This window comes from Hoplias malabaricus, chromosome 16 (assembly GCF_029633855.1).
Source record: "Hoplias malabaricus isolate fHopMal1 chromosome 16, fHopMal1.hap1, whole genome shotgun sequence".
In the NCBI taxonomy this organism is placed as follows: Eukaryota; Metazoa; Chordata; class Actinopteri; order Characiformes; family Erythrinidae; genus Hoplias; species Hoplias malabaricus.
The window spans coordinates 14,811,712-14,831,557 of NC_089815.1; positions in this window are offsets into that span (position 1 = coordinate 14,811,712).

The following is a 19,846-nucleotide window of genomic DNA, read 5'->3' on the forward strand; positions in this document are numbered from 1 at the left end:
ACCATTCCAACCTGACTTTCAAAATGGGAATGTGGTCCGTGAGTTTCATTTGTTAATATTAGCTTCAGGAAAACAACTTAAAGATCAGGGTTTGACAATAAACAGACAAGACTACACCCAAGGTTATACGCTGGTCGCATTCAACCTGACCCCCGATGATGACTGCAGACAGCATCTATCTTTAATAAAGTTGGGTAATATGAGATTGGAACTCAGATTTCGAAACCCTATTCTGAGAACTGTGTTCTCATCTAATTGTGTATGCAGTTTTGATTCAATTTTGCAAATCAACAGTCGTCTAAACGTTCTGATAGATTATCAATAATCATGGATACCGGAGAACTTATCCTCCTCTAAAAAAAAGTCTTTTACGGTGTTTTTGCTAGTGATGAGTTACCTGAGAACAGGTTGGCGCAGTTTCCTGCGTTATTCATTGTAAACACTCACCCGAGTCACATGCCGGGGGAACACTGGTTGGTTTTTACGTCTCATCATTGAAACCGCAAGATATTTTTTAGATTAATATGGAAATTACCCAAACTCCCCCATCTTTCCTGAATCTATTTATTATTGTTTTATTATTGTGTATTCTTATTATAAATCAAATCAAATCAAATCAAATTTATTTATATAGCGCTTTTCACAACTGTTGTTGTCACAAAGCAGCTTCACAGAATTCCAGTAAGACAAAGATTTGACATGAATTGTAAAAACAAATGTAAAACCCTCAAGTGAGCAAGCCAGGGGCGACAGTGGCAAGGAAAAACTCCCCCAGCTGAGGAAGAAACCTTGGGAGGAACCAAGGCTCACAAGGGGTGACCCATCCTCCTCTGGTCAATCTACTGGTGATGATAGTTAGTAGTCCATGAGAACTTCAGTGTAGGGACAGCTTCAAGGCACTTGGTGGTTGCTGGAGCGTGGGCAGCTGGTCTGAAGCGTGGAGGAGGATCTCGACAGTCATCCATCAGTGTCCAGACAGACAGGTGGGCAGTCGTTTACTCGGAAAGATGTAAAGGGATGGAATTAGTTTTGAACTGTTTTGTGTTTGTAAAATAGAAAATATGAAAATTTCCAGAGTGTGGCTAATGACTCCGGCAGATCTGACTATGACAGCATTAACTAAAAGGAGAGAACCAGGAGGACACACAGACACGGGAGCATCCTGAAACACTGGCATCCCTCCGCTCCACCGTCAACAAACCTGAGTGATCGCGAGAAGCGGCGGGACGATAGCACCAGCGTCTCAGTGTACTATAATTCCCTGTGTCCATGGACCCCCCGGATCTGCCGCCTTTATCTATGGGGGAGCATTAGCTACCAAATGATAAACTAAACAAATGAGTTTTTAGCCTACATTTGAAGATTGTGACTGTGTCTGAGTCCCGAACATTTTCTGGAAGATCATTCCAGAGTTGGGGGGCTTTATAAGAAAAGGCTCTTCCCCCAGCTGAGGCCTTCTGAATTCTGGGAACATTTAAAAATCCAGTATTCTGTGATCTGAGTAAACGTGGAGGCTCATAATAGGAAATTGTATCTTGAAGATATTCAGGAGCAAGCCCATGTAGAGCTTTATATGTTAATAACAAAATTTTGTAGTCAATGCGGAATTTAACAGGCAGCCAATGAAGTGATGATAAAACTGGGCTGATATGTTCAAATTTTCTAGTTTTAGTGAGGACCCTAGCTGCAGCATTTTGAACTAGTTGAAGTTTTCTCAAATTGCTGCTGGTGCATCCTGACAGTAGTGCGTTACAGTAGTCAAGCCTTGAAGTAATAAAGGCATGTACTAATGTTTCTGCGTCCTGGAGGGATAAGGCATTTCTAATCTTAGCAATATTGCGAAGATGTAAAAAAGCTGTCCTAGTGATACTACCTATGTGTTGATCAAATGATAAATCCGGGTCAATTATGACACCAAGATTTTTTGCTGCTGAACCAGGTTTAACTGGAAAGTTAGCTAGATTTAAAATTAAGTCTGATAATTTATTTCTTGTCACTTTTGGACCCAAAAGCAGGACCTCTGTTTTGTTGCTGTTTAGAAGGAGGAAGTTACGCAACATCCAGCCTTTCACGTCTTTTACACAGTCCTCTATTTTCTTTAATCTGTGTTTGTCATCGGGCTTGGCTGAAATATACAATTGTGTGTCGTCTGCGTAACAGTGAAAGTTAATGTCATGGTTTCTTATAACTGTGCCTAGCGGTAACATGTATAATGTAAATAATAATGGTCCTAAAATAGAGCCTTGTGGAATTCCAAATCTTACTTTAGAATAATTTGAATTTAGATTGTTTACTTTTACGAATTGATAACGTTCCGTTAAGTAAGATTTGAACCATAATAGGGCTGTCCCTGTGATTCCAACCATGTTTTCTAACCTTTCTATGAGAATATTGTGGTCTATTGTATCGAAGGCTGCGCTTAGGTCAAGAAGCACCAACAGGGATACGTGGCCTTGATCAGAGGCAAGAAGAGCATTATAGCATATAGCTAAAGGTTATACTTTTAATCAAATCATGTCTAAGTATAGTAATGATTTAAAAAGAAACAATGATATGGTTGTAGCTATGGTTGTAGGAGAATACAATGTTTTTAATTTTTTAACATCAGATATTTTACATCTAACCCCTTCATTAGGAATGGTTGAAAACGGAATGTTTAAGTTAGCGACAGTTTGTAACATTTCAGCCCAACCTAATGGTCTCCGGTCATCAGATACTTTGAGGAGCTGTGAGATTTTTAATCAAATCCAACGTGTGTGATCCTTTAACTGTTTTACCTTTGAAAATAAATTCTCCATCATTCCATGAAGCTACATCATTAGACTTATATTTTCTCCATGATGTAAGAAGCATTTTTTCTGGTTCTGGCTGGAACATTTCCTATAACCTCTTTAATAATTTCATCTTTGGTTGTTTGTAGATCCTCAGTCACCTCAGTCAAAGGTTTATTTTCAGTCGCCTCCATCAACGACTTATTTTCAGCAGGTAAGGAAAGGGTTAATTGAGACGTTTCCTCTTCTCCATGTTTGACATGTTTAAATTGCCTTTTCATGAGGAATCAAATCAGATATGTTCAATATAACGCATCACATCATCTAAATAATTTACCATCATTTTCCTAACAGTTTCTTTTCCACTCATCATGTTTTAAGTTTACATCTAATTGGCGTTGAGGCACCAAATACATCTTATCAGCGGCTTCCATGTTATCTCTGACCAGATGCTATTAAACTGCTGATGAAGGGGACTGCAACACTTAATAAAGGCAGAAGAAAACCTCCGGATTGGTTAACAGATCTACAAATAAATACCCATAAAGGTCGAGCAGTTGCTTCTTGGTAACATTCTAAAAAGTACTTGTTGTTACCCGGATACATTTGACGTGCCAGTATGCTTATCTGTAACTTGTCTCTAGGATTTTTAAAAAGCACCATATAGTTGGTGTTTAAGTTGATGGTTCTGCTATTTTTTCCTTGAAAAAACTGAATTTGAACCAAATAGATGACGCTCAGGTTTCTGTGGTCTGTATGTTTTGTAAAAGCTTTCTCTACCTCCTCGTTCTTGCTAGCTGTTTCCATCAGATCATCAGTTACCAATAATTATGTTTTGTGGGGTGGAAATAGTTCATCACACAAAGAGTCGGGTATTCCTTGAACAAAACGTATGTTTATTTTGTTCATCAGTTCATCATAGAGAGGCTGCCTGCACGTATAACACCATACAATTTGATCTGGGATTTTTGACATGGAATCCATACAATTTTCCAACAACATTTTGATAAAAAATGATTTTCCACTATTGCTTGGTCCACACACTATACAAGAAAAAGGAAGCTAAAGTCTAGAATCAAATCCCTTAGGAGTAATCATTTTTAGTTATTTAATAACCATATGGTTATATATATGTGATTTGTTTTTTTAAGTGAAAGCCTCTTTTATCTCTCACAATTTGATTGTGTGTTTTTATAATTTCACCGTCATAATTAGGATTTTTCACACGTTCATTAACCAGTTCCGTCAAGGATTTCAAGTTCACAATTTCACTGTTGGTGTATGTCAGGAACGCGGGGCGGACTGACGGAGCGGACGCATTCGCTAAAACACAGAAAACCTTTAATAACAAATAAGAACAAAACAAAGAGACAATTAACAAAAGACAAGAAACGGGGATCCAGGCAGGATAAACGGGACACGGGGAGTTAAACAGGACTAACGGGACAGACAGACTAAAGAACGAAACGACAGAGGAAATACAGCGACAACGTGGAGACTAATAACGGAGAGACTAAATAACTCGACAAACTTGACAAAGAACGAGAGAACACAACAGACTTGACATGATACAGGGAACAATGACCAACAAACAGGAAGTGCAGGAAGGGGACTTAAATACAAGACACTGACGAGACGCACCTGTGACAGTTAACGAGGAGGACTGGTTAACAGATGACACGGACGAGGAGGCGGAGACAAGGATATAAACAAAACATAGCCATGTGTTAAAAGCACATGGCCGGGGACAACAGACATGACAGGACGAAGGCGTGACAGTGTAGTTTAAAGTAATACCCTTAACTTTCATTGTAGTTTTACCTTTGAGAGTGTGATAACCATAGGTTTTTGGACCCCCACTGACAAATTCTACTATTTGATCACCTGTGTCCAGTTCACTCGTAAGACCTCCTAAGTAATCACTTAGAGTGGGCATCTAGTCATCTTCTTTACATTTTAAAATGACGCTGTCAGTATCAGTGTATAAACACCTCTGCTATAGTCAATCTATCAGATTGTACAATTCAAGTCTAGCATAAGCTGTAGTGAAAATACCAATAAATACATTAGCATTACCCGACTTGAGATACCTGTCGTCTGTGTAATGCCACTGCACCAATGCCACCTCCTGATTCAGCAAAGAGAAATGACTTACATTATATATATATGCGAGAACATGATTTGTAAAAACTTACTAGGGTCTTTGATCAGTGAAGTGTTTGACCTGTCAGATCTCTGATACATTTTTCCCCAAAAAGAATTCCGTGCCAGTTTAGCCACAGATCTCTGCAGGATTAACTTCAGAAACATTTTGATGTAATCTGTAAACAAATAATCCAAATGATTAGGGAAGTGCCATATTTCAATCACCTTAAACACTCTGTAACCCTTCTCGAGTGCTTTCATCTTCTCAACGCTATACCAACTACCTGTCAGGGACCTCTCCTCATCCGTGTGTTTACAATTTTGCATTTGTAGTTCAGCACACATTCAACACAAAAGAAACAAGAGTTTGCTTTTCACCCTATAAGGGAGAACAGGGGCCCACAATCCCCTAGTGGGGAGAACTTTTGCTCTAATAAGCCCAAAATAATTTTTCAACGGTTCACAATTACGAAAGATGATAGTGGGGTGACACACGGGGTACCTCTTTATTTTATTTACGTAAGGATAGAGTGATGTGAAATCGTAGTAATTAATCCTTTCACTGGACTAAGCTATATAATGGACATGCAAAGCGTTTGTGCGACCACCGAACAGAGCATTTTGCGGTTTCATGCGCTCAGGAAAGTCAAAGCGATTCAGAAACAATTTAACATCCTGGTTTGATCTTTTCATCTCATTCTGGGCATGCTCCCACATCACAGTTATGTTCAGGTTGTAAGTGTTTTGCAAAGTCTTAATTTTATCCAAGGAATTCTGATAAACATCCCCAAAGGATTGTGAACTCTTACTTAGAGGATAGGTTAAATTTGAAGGAAAACATTTATCACATCCGTGATAAAAACATCCTAAAAATTCAAAACCTTTCGTACACTACCATTTTCATAATAACCATCCACAAAGTAGGGGAGCTTGTCTCTAAAAGAGATGTACTCGAGCCGTTGTATGGAAGGTGTTGAGAATGATTTCTGACTGTCGATGTAATTATCTAAAGGCGGGATAGCTAAAATGTTTTCAGGCAGAAAGTTGATTCTGAATATTTTCAAACAGACACTAGCAATAGTGATGCATTTGAACGGATCAACCAATGTGCTTTTCAGTATCTCTTCCCTGAAAGCTAAACATCCCTTTCTCAGATATGAACATCATTCTTACAATATTCAAACATCTCCTCCTTGAAGTGAAAGATCTTTCCTGCACATGTATTGTACCATTCAAAAAATTCATCTCTTTCTTTCGCCATCATAGTGTCTATCCTGTAGAACTCAGGTTTTGGATAATGCCCTACATAGTTCTGATTTTCCTGAGTATTCCAGAAATGTGGAAAATACCATTTTTTGTCTGTTGTGAACCCCATAGCCTTTGGAATAACACTCAGTCTCATAGGGAGAAAAGAGAGACTATCGATGAATATCTGTTTATACTCAGCATCTTCAAAACACAATATTTTACCACCTCATGCTAGGTGTGAATCCTTCTTTTACAAAATGGTTCAACAAAAGGTATGAATCATATCCTGTAGTGTTGTGCACTATTAATGTATAAGCTTTGTACTTTTCCCTGCGAAACCTCCTAAAGAATGCTGATATGCATTTGTCGCCCTTTGCTGTCCACTCCTTACCTCTGAAATCAATGCAGCATATATAATTAGCTATGTGGTAACCTGTCTATTGATTTGCCTCAAAATCATAAAAGACATACTTATTATCAGGAATTTTAAATTGTAAAGGTTCCATAAAACATTCATGCATGATTTCTGAATCCACTATGGCTCCACAGTTTTTACAATGACTGGCAAGACACATGTTTTATGGATCCGTTACCCTGATCCTGCACTGTGTTACATTTAGGACAGTAGAATCTAGTTTTGCATAAAGTTTGATCTACATTTGAATCAATCACTGCTTTATGTTTATCATAATACTGTGATTTACAAACCCTTAGACAATCTTTGCATTGTACAGTCTTTTTAGGTTGTTTAGGACAGTCTTTGTCAAGACATACATTGCAAAGAAAATCACATTTGTGATGTTTCATATTATTAAATCCTGTAGAACAGTAAGGGCAGACATAGGATGTACCTAACACCCCTTTAATTTTTTTTTTTTTTTACGGTTTTGTCATGAGGCATGTTGGTGTTCTGAAACAAAACCTACCCCTTCTTATCATCACTTCGGTACAACACTGATTTTGCAGTTCAAATGTTGCTCAAAGCATGCAATGTGTGCAAAGCTAACCATTTCATTTGTGGATAAACCTACATCATGTTGCAATTGCCTCACTATTTGTTCTACTTGAAAAATGTTTTTATCAGGATTCAATATTTGAGAAACGCATAAGGCAAAAAAAGAGATTATCTTTGTTGTGAAAAACAAACATATGTTTCAACTTTTTCTGAACAAATTCTGATACCAGATAGCTTTTTTTCCCCTCCACCCTGAGAAGCGTGCACAATCCATATAACTAATTGTAAAGTTTCATCGGAAAGTATTTCAAATTTACTCTGAATGGCGTTTTCAAACAACAACAGAAGGGAATTCAAGTCGATAACCCCATCATTTATCTGAACATGCGACGAAACATTGAGTGAATCACCCTGAATTTCAACAAATACAGCATCACTCTGCCCCCCCCCCCCCATTTCATCATTAGCAACATTGAGCATTTCATTTAAAATCTCAAGAACATAACTGTAAAATTCAGCAAAACTATCAACATTGCATAGTGAGGAAACTTTTATGCTTCTTCTAATTTCTGTGGTATTGAATCTGTCTAAGTGATTTATATTGATATTTGGGTCAATTCCATTTCCCATTTGTGCATCATCATTGTCAGAATCAGAATCAAAATCAGAATCTCTTTATTTCGCCAGGTATGTTAAACATACTAGAAATTTGTCTTGGTGACAGCAACACATGTATGACATGTAACACGTACACAGACTGTTAACAAACAGAACTCTAAAAGAGGTACAATAAACAATAAATAGACTAATGAATACAGTTAAGTACTAGAAAAAAAAGAGCGTTAAGACATAAATTAGACAACATAAAATATAAAATCTTTACTGTACAGATATGAGTATGAATATAAATGTTTCCAATTATTCCTAAAGTAGGTTATATTATATATTGTTGTAGAAGTTACAGAAATAGAACTTCTGTACAGCTGTGCAAAATAGCATAGTGCAAGTGAGTAAAGTGTCCTGTTCAGTGCAGTTAAGTCCAGTCGGTTTAGTTCAGTGGTTTGGAGACTCAGAGGTGTTCACTGTGGTTGAGGAGAGCTACAGCTCTGGGAAAGAAGCTGTTAGCATGTCGTGTTGTGCTGGTTTTGATGGTCCTTAGTCTTCTACCAGAAGGGAGAGTCTGGAAGAGGTGATGTCCAGGATGTGAGGGGTCAAGCGTAATTCTGCGAGCGCGTTTCCTCACCCTGCTGGTGTGGATCTCCTGAAGCGTTGGCAGGTTACATCCAATGATCTTCTCTGCTGATCTGATGATGCGCTGGAGCCTGGCTCTTTCTTGTGAGGTAGAGGAACCAAACCAGGTGCTTATGGATGAGGTGATGATGGACTCGATGATCGCTGTGTAGAACTGGATCATCAGGGTCTGTGGCAGGTCAAATTTCTTGAGCTGTCTCAAGAAGAACATTCTCTGCTGAGCTTTCTTGGTGATGGAGACAGTGTTCCTCTCCCACTTCAGGTCCCTGGATATGGTGGTGCCCAGGAACTTGAGTGACTCTACAGTGGAAACTGCGGTGCCATTGATGTAGAGGGGGGATACAGGGGGTGGGTTGTGTCGGAAATCCACCACCATCTCTACAGTCTTGTCTGTGTTCAGCAGCAAGTGGTTGTCACTGCACCAGGACACCAGCTGACCAACCTCCTTTCTGTAAGCAGACTCATCACTATTGGCTATGAGGCCCACCAGAGTGGAATCATCTGCAAACTTCAGGAGCTTTACAGCTGGTTCCTTGGAGACACAGTCGTTGGTGTAAAGGCTGAAGAGAAGGAGTGAAAGAACACACCCTTGTGGAACTCCAGTGCTGAGTGTTCGAAGGTCTGAGGTGTGTTTCCCAAGCTGCACATACTGTCTTCTGTCTGTGAGGAAGTTTGCAATCCACTGACACATGGAGTCCGGCACTGACAGCTGGGACAGTTTGCTTTGAAGTAGCTGCGGCACAACGGTGTTGAAAGCCGAGCTAAAGTCAACAAACTGAACCTGAGCGTAGGTTCCAGGGCTGTCCAGATGCTGAAGGATGAAGTGGAGAGTTAGGTTGACCACATCATCAACAGATCTGTTTGCTCTGTATGCAAACTGCAGGGGGTCCAGCAGGGAGTCTGTAATGGTCTTTAGGTGGGCTAAGACCAGGCGTTCAAAGACCTTCATGACCACAGATGTCAGGGCGACAGGTCTGTAATCATTAAATCCAGTGATGGTGGATTTCTTGGGGACTGGAATGATGGTGGAGGTCTTGAAGCAGACTGGAACACAACGGAGCTCCAGTGATCTGTTGAAGATGCTGGTGAAGACTGGTGCTAGTTGGTCACAGCAGTGTTTTAGGATGGATGGAGAGACTGAATCAGGTCCCGGGGCTTTCTTCACCTTCTGTCTGCTGAAGAGTCTGTGGACATCCTGCAGGCTGATGGTGAGACAAGCTGGGGGTGGAGGTGTGAGAGCCAGTGTGGGGGAGGAGGGGGGTTGATGATGGGGTGAGAGAGTCTGCTGATTGTCTATTGTTTGAAATCTGCAGAAGAACTCATTCAGGTCATTGGTGAGCTGACGGTCGTTCAGGTGGAGGGGGGTATTTCTCACCTTGTAGCCAGTGAGAAGCTGAAGACTGTTCCAGGCTGACGATGGGTCGTTAGCTGTGATGTGGTTATTCAGCTGCTCTGAGAACTTTCTTTTCGCTGCTTTAACCCCTTTCTCCAGTTCTCTAGTTCAGGTGGAGGTAAAATGTCATTCAGTTCATCCTCTCTTTCAGCATTAGGTGAAGGAGGAAATATTTTACTCTGATTTTCAGCATTAGGGGAGGGAGGAAATATTTCATTCAGATCATCCTCTCTTTCAACATTAGGTGAATATTCGTTACTCGGATCATCATCATGATCAGGACTGGTTAATGAATTTTGTGAGAGTTGACTTAAGTTTATCAAATTATCATTTAATCATTTAAGACTTGGATTTAGTTCAAGTAAAAAATCTGAATGTTTCAGGCGTATTTTCTGGGGTATTAACAGGAGATTTTAGAGGTTCAAAGTTTGAGCACTGTTAAGGAGATTCTGAAAAGCTGTCATTAAGTTAGTTTACAGCGTCCAATAGAAAAGGACTCAGAGTTGTACACGTATTGTGTTCATTTAGTGTAGTTTGTAATTGAAAGACTGGTTTAGTTCAAAGAAAAAATCAGATATATTTTCTGGGGTATTAACGCGAGATGATAAATAATCAAAATTTGAGCTCTGTTTAGGATGTTCTGACAAGCTATCATTAAGGTGGTTTACAGCATCTAATAGAAAAGGATTCAGTGTTGTACACATATTGTGATCATTTAGTATAGTTTGTAATTTTGAAAGACTTTGGTTTAGGTCACAGATTATCTGAGTGCTAATTAAATCATGTGGAAAAACGACTGATGTTAGACTTCTTGGCTTCATTATTTTAAAACCTCATTGTTAATCAAATGGCACAAAAGCCCTAACACAAAATGACTAAATAAACATTAAAATAAAATAAGTATTACATTCTTGAGTCAGCAATTGATGGCTCTTCACAGATACCAGCATTCTCATTGTGTCAGAGTGTTTTTACTGATGGTACTGAAAGCTAAAGATGAAAATGTTTCAATTAATACTAGGAAATACACAAAATTATAAATTACCCAATATATTTTTACTTACATGAAAGAGTTTCATCATAAGTGGATGTGTTCAAGTAGGTGTCTTCAGTTCATAACTGATTAGGAGACATGACTAAAGAGATGCAACTATTTTCATGTAGGACATGGAAATATATATATATATATATATATATATATATATATATATATATATATAAACCGGATTCCAAAAAAGTTGGGACACTAAACAAATTGTGAATAAAAACTGAATGCAATGATGTGGAGGTGCCAACATCTAATATTATATTCAGAATAGAACACAAATCACAGATCAAAAGTTTAAACTGAGAGAATGTATCATTTTAAGGGAAAAATATGTTGTTTCATAGTTTCATGGTGTCAACAAATCCCAAAAAAGTTGGGACAAGGCCATTTTTTACCACTGTGTGGCATCCCCCCTTCTTACAACACTCAACAGACGTCTTGGAACAGCGGAGACCAGTTTCTCAAGTTTAGAAATAGGAAGGCTCTCCCGTTCATGTCTAATACAGGCCTGTTCAATTGTCTTAGGCCTTCTTTGTCACACCTTCCTCTTTATGATGCGCCAAATGTTCTCTATAGGTGAAATATCTGGACTGCAGGTTGGCCATTTCAGTACCCGGATCCTTCTCCTACGTAGTCATGATGTTGTGATTGCTGCAGAATGTGGTTTGGCATTATCTTGTTGAAAAATGCAGGGTCTTCCCTGAAAGAGATGACGTCTAGATGGGAGCATATGTTGTTCTAGAACCTGAACATAGTACTCTGCATTAATGGTGCCTTTCCAGACATGCAAGCTGCCCATGCCACTCATGCAACCCCATACCATCAGTGATGCAGGTTTCTGAACGGAGCGTTGATAACAACTTGGGTTATCCTTGTCCTCTCTGGTCCGCATGACATGGCGTCCAAGTGTTCCATAAAGAACTTCAAATCATGACTCATCTGACCACAGAACAGTCTTCCATTTTGCCACACTCCATTTTAAAAGACCCCTGGCCCAGTGCAAATGTCTGAGCTTGTGGAGCTTGCTTAGAAATGGCTTCCTCTTTGCACTGTAGAGTTTCAGCTGGCAATGGCGGATGGCATGGTGGATTGTGTTCACTGACAATGCTTTCTGGAAGTATTCCTGAGCCCATTCTGTTATTTCCTTGACAGTGGCATTCCTGTTTGAGGTGCAGTGACATTTAAGGGCCCAGAGATAACCAGCATCCAGTAGGTTTTTTTTTACGGCCTTGACCCTTACGCACAGCAATTGTTCCAGATTCTCTGAATCTTTTGATGATGTTATGCATGGTTGATGATGATAACTTAAAAATCTTTGCTTTTTTACGCTGGGTAACACCATTCTGGTATTGCTGCACTATCTTTCTGTGCAACAATGGTGGAATTGGTGCTCCTCTTACCATCTTGGCTTCAGAGAGACACTGACACTCAGAAGCTCCTTTTATACCCAAACATGTTGACAATTGACCTAATTAGTGTTAATTGGTCTTTCAGCTGTTTGTTATATGTTGTTTCCTTGTTCCAGGCACTTATTGCTACTTGTCCAAACTTTTTTTTTTGATTTCTTGACACTCAAATTTTGAATCAACATATTTTTCCTTTAAAATGTTACATTTACTCAGATTAAACTTTTGATCTGTCATCTATGTTCTATTACGAATAAAATATTGACATTTGCCATCTCCACATCATTGCATTGAGTTTTTATTCACAATTTGTTTAGTGTCCCAACTTGGAATCCGGTTTGTATATATATGTGTGTGTGTGTGTATTTATAATTTTATAAATGGTCAGAAACTTGAAAATAACTCATGAAAGAATAAAGTTACGTTAAAACCAAGCACACCATTGCATTTCTTGTGAAATTCCCAATACATGTGTCACATGACCCTCTTCCCATTGAAATAACAAAGGTTGGATCCAAAATGGCTGACTTTAAAATGGCCACCATGGTCACTACCCTTCTTGAAAAGTTCCCCCCTCACATATACTTATGTGCCACAAACAGGAAGTTATCACCAACCATTCCCATTTTATTAAAGTGTATCCATATAAACGGCCCACCCTTTACATGTGATAAATTACCTCTAAATATTTGCAACCCCCATTACACCTGCAGCAAAGCTTAGATCAGAAAACCCCTGCCCAACCCATAATTTGTCTTCATAAACCTCATTTATAACTCTTAATGGAATTATAATCAATTAAGCATGTGTTGCCCTTGAGGCATTTATTTAGTTTCTTCTTTACCTGTTATTAAAATTGATTATTATTTGTTATTTAGTTTAAAAGTGACCAGCACAATATTAAAATAATAACCATATAAGTACTTTTAGTTTTACCGCTTTAATTTGGCTTCCACAGCTGGTGATGACATCACTTCCGGTTTTACTGCAGACATTAGCTGGGAAAATAAAACGTGGCAGACGTGCATCTCATGCTCTGAATGCTGTAAGTTCATCTAATAATAAAAATGTTCATATGTTAAAAGACAGTGTTAAGAACAGTAAGTTAAAACGAATGGATAAAAGCACATTATTTGCATGTGTAAAGGCTAACAGCCCTATTGGCAGCTATTGTTGGTGCAGGAAAATAATGTATGCATTTATGTTTACAACTATGTATAGTGTGGTGTATAATTAAGAGAGTAGACGTTCAATATTTTGTATTGTTTCTTTTTACAGTTTTCGCCTTAATGTAAATGAGGAAGAGTGACAGTAAATGGTCAATCTTATTATGGCTCAGTCTTCATTGACTCTGGTTTAACTTAGTGTTTAGTCAGAGTTACAACACACTGCATGAGAACACTACAGTGAAAAAGCAGCATTTAATCTTTACAAGTGGTCAAGATGGCAACGAGCAGCAAGTCCTCTGTATCCAGTACTAAGGGTGGCAAAACATCATCATCTTCAAGTGTAGCACTTGCCAGGGCTAAAGCAGAAGCTGCTATGGTGAGAGCATCATATGCTAACCAAGAGGCCAAGCTGAAAATCGAAAAGGCTGCTAAAGAAGCAGAGAAAATCACAAGAGATGCACAAACTCAACTAGAAATGGTAAGGAAGTGCTGGCACTGCAGCGAGATGCTGACGTGGCCATTGTGCAGGCACAAGTGCTGGAGAACGCTGAAGCAATGTGTATTGTAGACGAAGAAGGGAAGTCAGAATCAGAAAAGATTTAAATTGAACGCACAAGTGAACATGTAAGATCCCAGAATGACCTCCAGAATCATTTCCACTCCACATTCTTACCTGTGGCTTCTTCACTCCATGTGAAATCGCAAGACAGCTTAGTAACATGGCATCCACCAGGGGGAGATGTTCCACAATTAAAGCCTGTGGATAATCAGCCAAAGTTCAAAAATGCTGACGAAATGAATTTACGTGCATCAAACTTACACAATGCAACTAATGTTGAGACAAAATATGAGGTCAGAGGAACAGATACCATCATGAATGTACCCGACCAGTCATATAATTCACAGCATTTCCAGTGGCCAGTATACCACCTCCAGCAGAGCCTGTGTCACAGTATTTGGCACGACGAGACCTCGTCATTTCAGGTCTGTACCAGTTTGATGATAAGCCTGAAAATTATTGTACGTGGTATTCCTCATTCACAAATGCAGTTAGCGAAGTTCAACTCACTGCAACTCAGGAATTAGACCTCATGACTAAATGGCTGGGAAAGGAATCTAGGGAACATGTGAAACGCATATGTTCAGTGTATGTCACCAACGCCAATCTAGCTTTAAGTAAAGCAAGGGAGAGGCTATGCGGGTGCTATGCTGCACCAGAAATCATTGAAAAGTTATTGTTTCAGAAGTTGGACAACTTTCCAAGGATTTCAGCCAAAGATTATTCTAAATTACGTGAACTGGGAGATTTGCTTATAGAGATATGAGGTGCCAAAAAAGATGGTTACCTTACTGGCCTGTCGTAACTGGACACTTCCTGTGGAATTGGACCAATTGTAGACAAACTTCTTTTCTGGTTCCAATAGAAGTGGATGTCCTCAGGGTCAGCGTACAAAGAAACGAACAATGGTCGCTTCCCTCCCTTTGAGTATTTCTGCGAGTTTGTGTGCCATAAAGCTGTAGCAGAGTGACTGTATTCGAACTAGTTATGCTTAATAGTGATTTAACTAATGATAATACTTATTATTATTATTGACTTAAATGACAAAAACATTAACAATTAATTAGAGAGTGAATACTGTCACCACTACGTGAGTTCTTCAGAATTTTCAAACTCTTAATGAACAAACTCCACACACTGTTATTTCAAATAATGGAAATACTTTATTAAGAGGAAAATAATATTTGATAAACATAGCACAATAATCAAAATCTCACGGAATCAATGCAGGTGAAACCGGTTCGAATTTAGAGATAGGCTAGGTGCTATGACTCGGGAGTGAGGCTTATTATGGTCTGATTAAAATATTTTACCAAGAGATTTAATTCAATTTCAGCTCTGGAAATGAGGAATTTTAGCTTAATTTTCTGCAGATTTTTTTGTCGGGTTTTATGATCACAGCCGCTGATGTTCCGCAAATCTTCGCTCTGTTGTTTCTCTGGGGCTTGACTTGTCACGGCTGAAGTTAGGCTGATCAGTGGGGAGATTCCCTCCCGGATGAGTCAGCCACTTTGACGTCCTTTGGGCGGTGTGACTTCAGCCAGGGATTCCCTTCACAGAGAGCTGCTGGCTTGGCTGGATTTTATCCTTCCCGATAGAAGGGCTTCAAGATGAGTCTGCTGTTTTTCCTCCGATCTCCAGAACCAATATCGAATTATTTATCTGGTACTTATTTTACGATTTTCCTCTGTCTTAGCGGTGTCTTTTATTCTGGCCACGAATAAGTTTCACCTGCTTTGTATTTAGAGGGCAGCAGGGCGAAACGTGATTTAGCAAATGTCCTCTTGGGGGCACTGTTGGTCCATGCTGTTTGTCTGGTTTGAACTAGGGTTGCGAGAGTTCACTACAAAGTTAGTTCTGGGGGCCATCTCTTGATTTGCAGAAGATAATCATTGCGCTATCTAGGCGCCAATCTAGGCGCCCATGGCTATAACTGGGGTTCTTTAATCCTGGTCTCCAAAACTTGGTTTGATCTCCTCGGCTTAAAAGCATCATAAACTGGGTTCTCCTTTTCTTTATATTCCTGAAGAAAACGGGGAGTAGTCATCTGGGTTTAAGGTGGCGATTCAGTCATCCTGGGGTCACTGGAGTGTGTTCTGCTTAGTCCTTGGGTTGAAGACATGTGTGTGCGTGAGTTTATGTGTGTGTGTGGGGGGGTGCAGAGTCTTTCAACACACACACATTCTGTGGAATGTGGGGTTCTGTTCCAAAAATCCTTATCAGAGTGGAGAGTCTTAAACTTTTCATTTCTTGATCTGGTCCATACTCCACTACAAAGCAAAGAAGCGTAATGACCCCAGCTTTATTCAGGAAGGAATCACTTCTCCTATAAAAACTGTTAAAACTATTGTGAAGAATTTCAATGCTAACAAACCTGTCTCAGTGCACAAAACCAGTGTAGCTTTAGCTGATGACGACCTTAATAGGAACTGTCCATTACATAATAAACCACACCCTCTCAAAAAAATGCAGGACATTCAGAAACAAATCTCTTGAAGACAGAAAGGCCTTTCTCAAGGAGAAAGATATATGTTTCAAATGTTGGTCTTCAGTCTCCCACCTAGCCAAAGGAACCTAGCAGGTTCACCGTGAAGTGTTCGGAGTGTGACAGCACTTATCATGATGCAGCCATGCATCCAGGTCCATCGTCTCAATCCATCAGGGCTCCTTCACCACCACAAGAGGATGGCTCATTTCTCTGCCACCACTCAAGTGCCATGAGATCCTGAATAATAGATCTGAAATCCCAAAACCAAATGCAGTCCTACACCAGCCAAATCTCTGTCACCTAGCCAAACATATACCAGAACTGGACCCAGGAGCAGAAATACTCCTGCTACTAGGAAGATATGTCCTTAGGGTACATAAGGATAAGGGTACATAAGATATCCTTAGGGTACATAAAGTTAACGGACCACCCAATGCGCATTTTGCGCAACGGCTTGACCTGGGCTGGGTAGTAATAAGAGAGGTGTGTGTTTGGGCAGGGTACACAAACCAACAGTAAATGTGTTCTAGACCAATGTTTTGGGCAGTGACCGTCATTCAATTTTTCAACCCTGTACGAGCTTTATGCATATCAAGGAGATGCCACAGAGTTTTAACAGGTCTAGCAAAGGAACTGAGAGAATACTGGGTTAGACGGTATTTAGCCAAACAGAGCACGACAATAAACCTACTCCATCATTGGACGATGTCATTTTCTTAGAGATAATGGATGCTGATGTTTACAGAGATAGCAATAATAGTTGGGTGGCACCATTACCATTCAAAGTACCACGCCAGGTTTTACCAAATAATAAAGAAAAGGTGGTTACCAGGTTTGCATCCCTCCAACGTACTCTTAAAAGAAAACCTGAAGTGCAGGATCAGTATGTAGGATTCATGGAGAAAATATTTGCCAGTGGACATGCCGAGGTTGCACCACCCCTAAAAGGTGGTGAGGAATGCTGGTACCTCCCAACATTCAGCGTTTACCACCCTCAAAAACCCAACCAGATAAGGGTAGTTTTTGATTCCAGTGCCCAGTATCTTGGTGTCTCCCTTAATGATGTGCTCCTGAAGGGCCCTGATCTTAACTCACTCCTTGATGTCCTGCTACGTTTTCGGAAAGAGAAGATTGCAAACATGGCCAACATTCAGCAGATGTTTCATTGCTTCTTGGTGGACGAAGACCACCGCAACTTCCTCCGATTTTTATGGCACAAGAATAATGACGTCACTAAGGAATTTGAGTATAGGATGAAGGTCCAGGGGTTTGGCAATCGGTTTTCTCCTGCTGTGGCCATCTACGGGCTGCGAAGAGCCATCAAAGAAGGCATGCAGAAGCATGGTGCTGACACTGTCAGGTTTGTCGAAAGGCATTTCTACGTTGACGATGGTTTGATATATGTATCGTCAGAGACTGCAGCAATTGACCTGCTTCTATGTACGCAGGCCTCACTTGCAGAATCAAATCTTTGTTTGCATAAGTTCATGTCAAACTATCAGGCAGTTATGGAGGCCTTCCTGCCTGAGGATTATGCTCCAGCGTTCAAGGATCTAGATCTGAATGGAGAAATTGCACCTGTTCAGCGGAGCTTAGGTTTGTTTTGGGAAGTCAAGACTGACACTCACCTACTCCGTGTCAAGCACCAACAAACCATTCACCCGTCGTGGAATTCTCTCCAAGGTAAATAGTGTTTTTGACCCATTGGGTCTGCTGGCACCTATCACTATTGAGGGGAGAGCTCTCCTCAGGGAACTTACTTCCGAGCTGTCTGATTGGGACTCACCTCTCCCGAGGGACAAGTTAACCAAATGGGAAGCTTGGAGAAATTCTCTTCAAGATCTAAAACACCTTCACATCCTAAGAATGTATGTAACAACCTCATTCACTCAGGCAGTGCATACAGAACTGTGTGTGTTCTCTGATGCATCAACTAAGGCAATAGGTGGTGCTGTTGCATACCTGAAGGTGGTTAAGGAACATGGTCAACTTGAGGTAGGATTCGTTATGGGCAAAGCCAAGTTAACACCTCAGTGTGGACTTACCATTCCAAAGCTGGAGTTGTGCGCTGCAGTTTTGGCAGGAGAATTGGCAGACCTCATTCAGGATGAGCTAGACCTGAAGTTGGATGCCACCACGTTTTATACAGACAGCAAAGTAGTTCTTGGCTATATTAGCAACGAGTCCAAACGATTTTATATGTATGTGCACAATAGAGTTTGCCACATCCGGCAGTCCTCAAAGCCTGAACAACGGTGTTATGTACGTACAGAGGAAAATCCTGCCAACCATGCGTCAAGATCTTTACCTACATCCCGCTTGGTGCAGGCCCCTTGGTTCACCGGGCCAGCCTTCCTGTATCAACCACCTGGACAAGAAATGCAAACAAATGAGAGATTTCAGCTTATTTATCCTGAGGAAGGTCCAGAAATTCAAACCTGTGTCACCATCCTCAAAGAACCAACTAACCTTTGGCCGTTTCCAATGCTTCTCCACCTTTACTTCCCTGGTAAGAGGAGTTGCGGTACTTGTCCACATTGCAAGATCTCAAACACTCAAACCAGAAGAGTGAATGCAAAGGCTGGCACAGTTGTAACACACCTCGTACTCCAGACAAGATGGTTCAAGCAAGAAATGTTATCCTTAAGGCAACACAACAACTAGCCTTTGAAAAAGAACTGTCAGCGCTCAGAGCCAACAAACCAATACCCAAAGGCAGCCCCTTGCAGAAACTCAGCCCAGTCCTGGAGGATGGCCTTATCTGTGTCGGAGGCAGGCTGGAACACTGATCTTGCAGCTGTCGGGAAAAACCCCATAATTCTGCCCAAGGACAACCACATCTCCCTACTTCTCACACAGCATTATCATGAACAGGTGAGACATCAAGGCCATCACCTAACAGAAGGAGCTGTTAGAGCAGCAGGGTTCTGGATCTTGGGAGGCAAGTCTTTAATTCAATACTCCACAAATGTGTAACTTGTCGCAGATTACACAGAAAGTTGGAAGAACAGCGAATGGCGGCTCTTCCCTCTGAGCGCTTCAAAACCTGCCCTCCCTTTACGTATGTAGGGCTTGATGTATTTGGGCCCTGGTCTGTCCCAACCAGACGCACCAGAGCAGGACAAGCAGAGAGTAAGCGGTGGTCTATCATGTTCAGCTGTATGAGTTCAAGGGCTGTGCATATTGAGGTCATTGATTATTTGGACATGTCTAGCTGTATAAATGCTCTTAGACGCTTCTTTGCACTCAGAGGCCATGCAAAGCAGCTCAATTCTGATTGTGGGACCAACTTTGTTGGAGCATGCAAGGAGCTTGGGATGAACCAAACTGTTCAGAGATACATCAGTGAACAGGGATGCAGCTGGGAATTTAACCCACCACATGCCTCTCATATGGGAGGCTCTTGGGAGCAC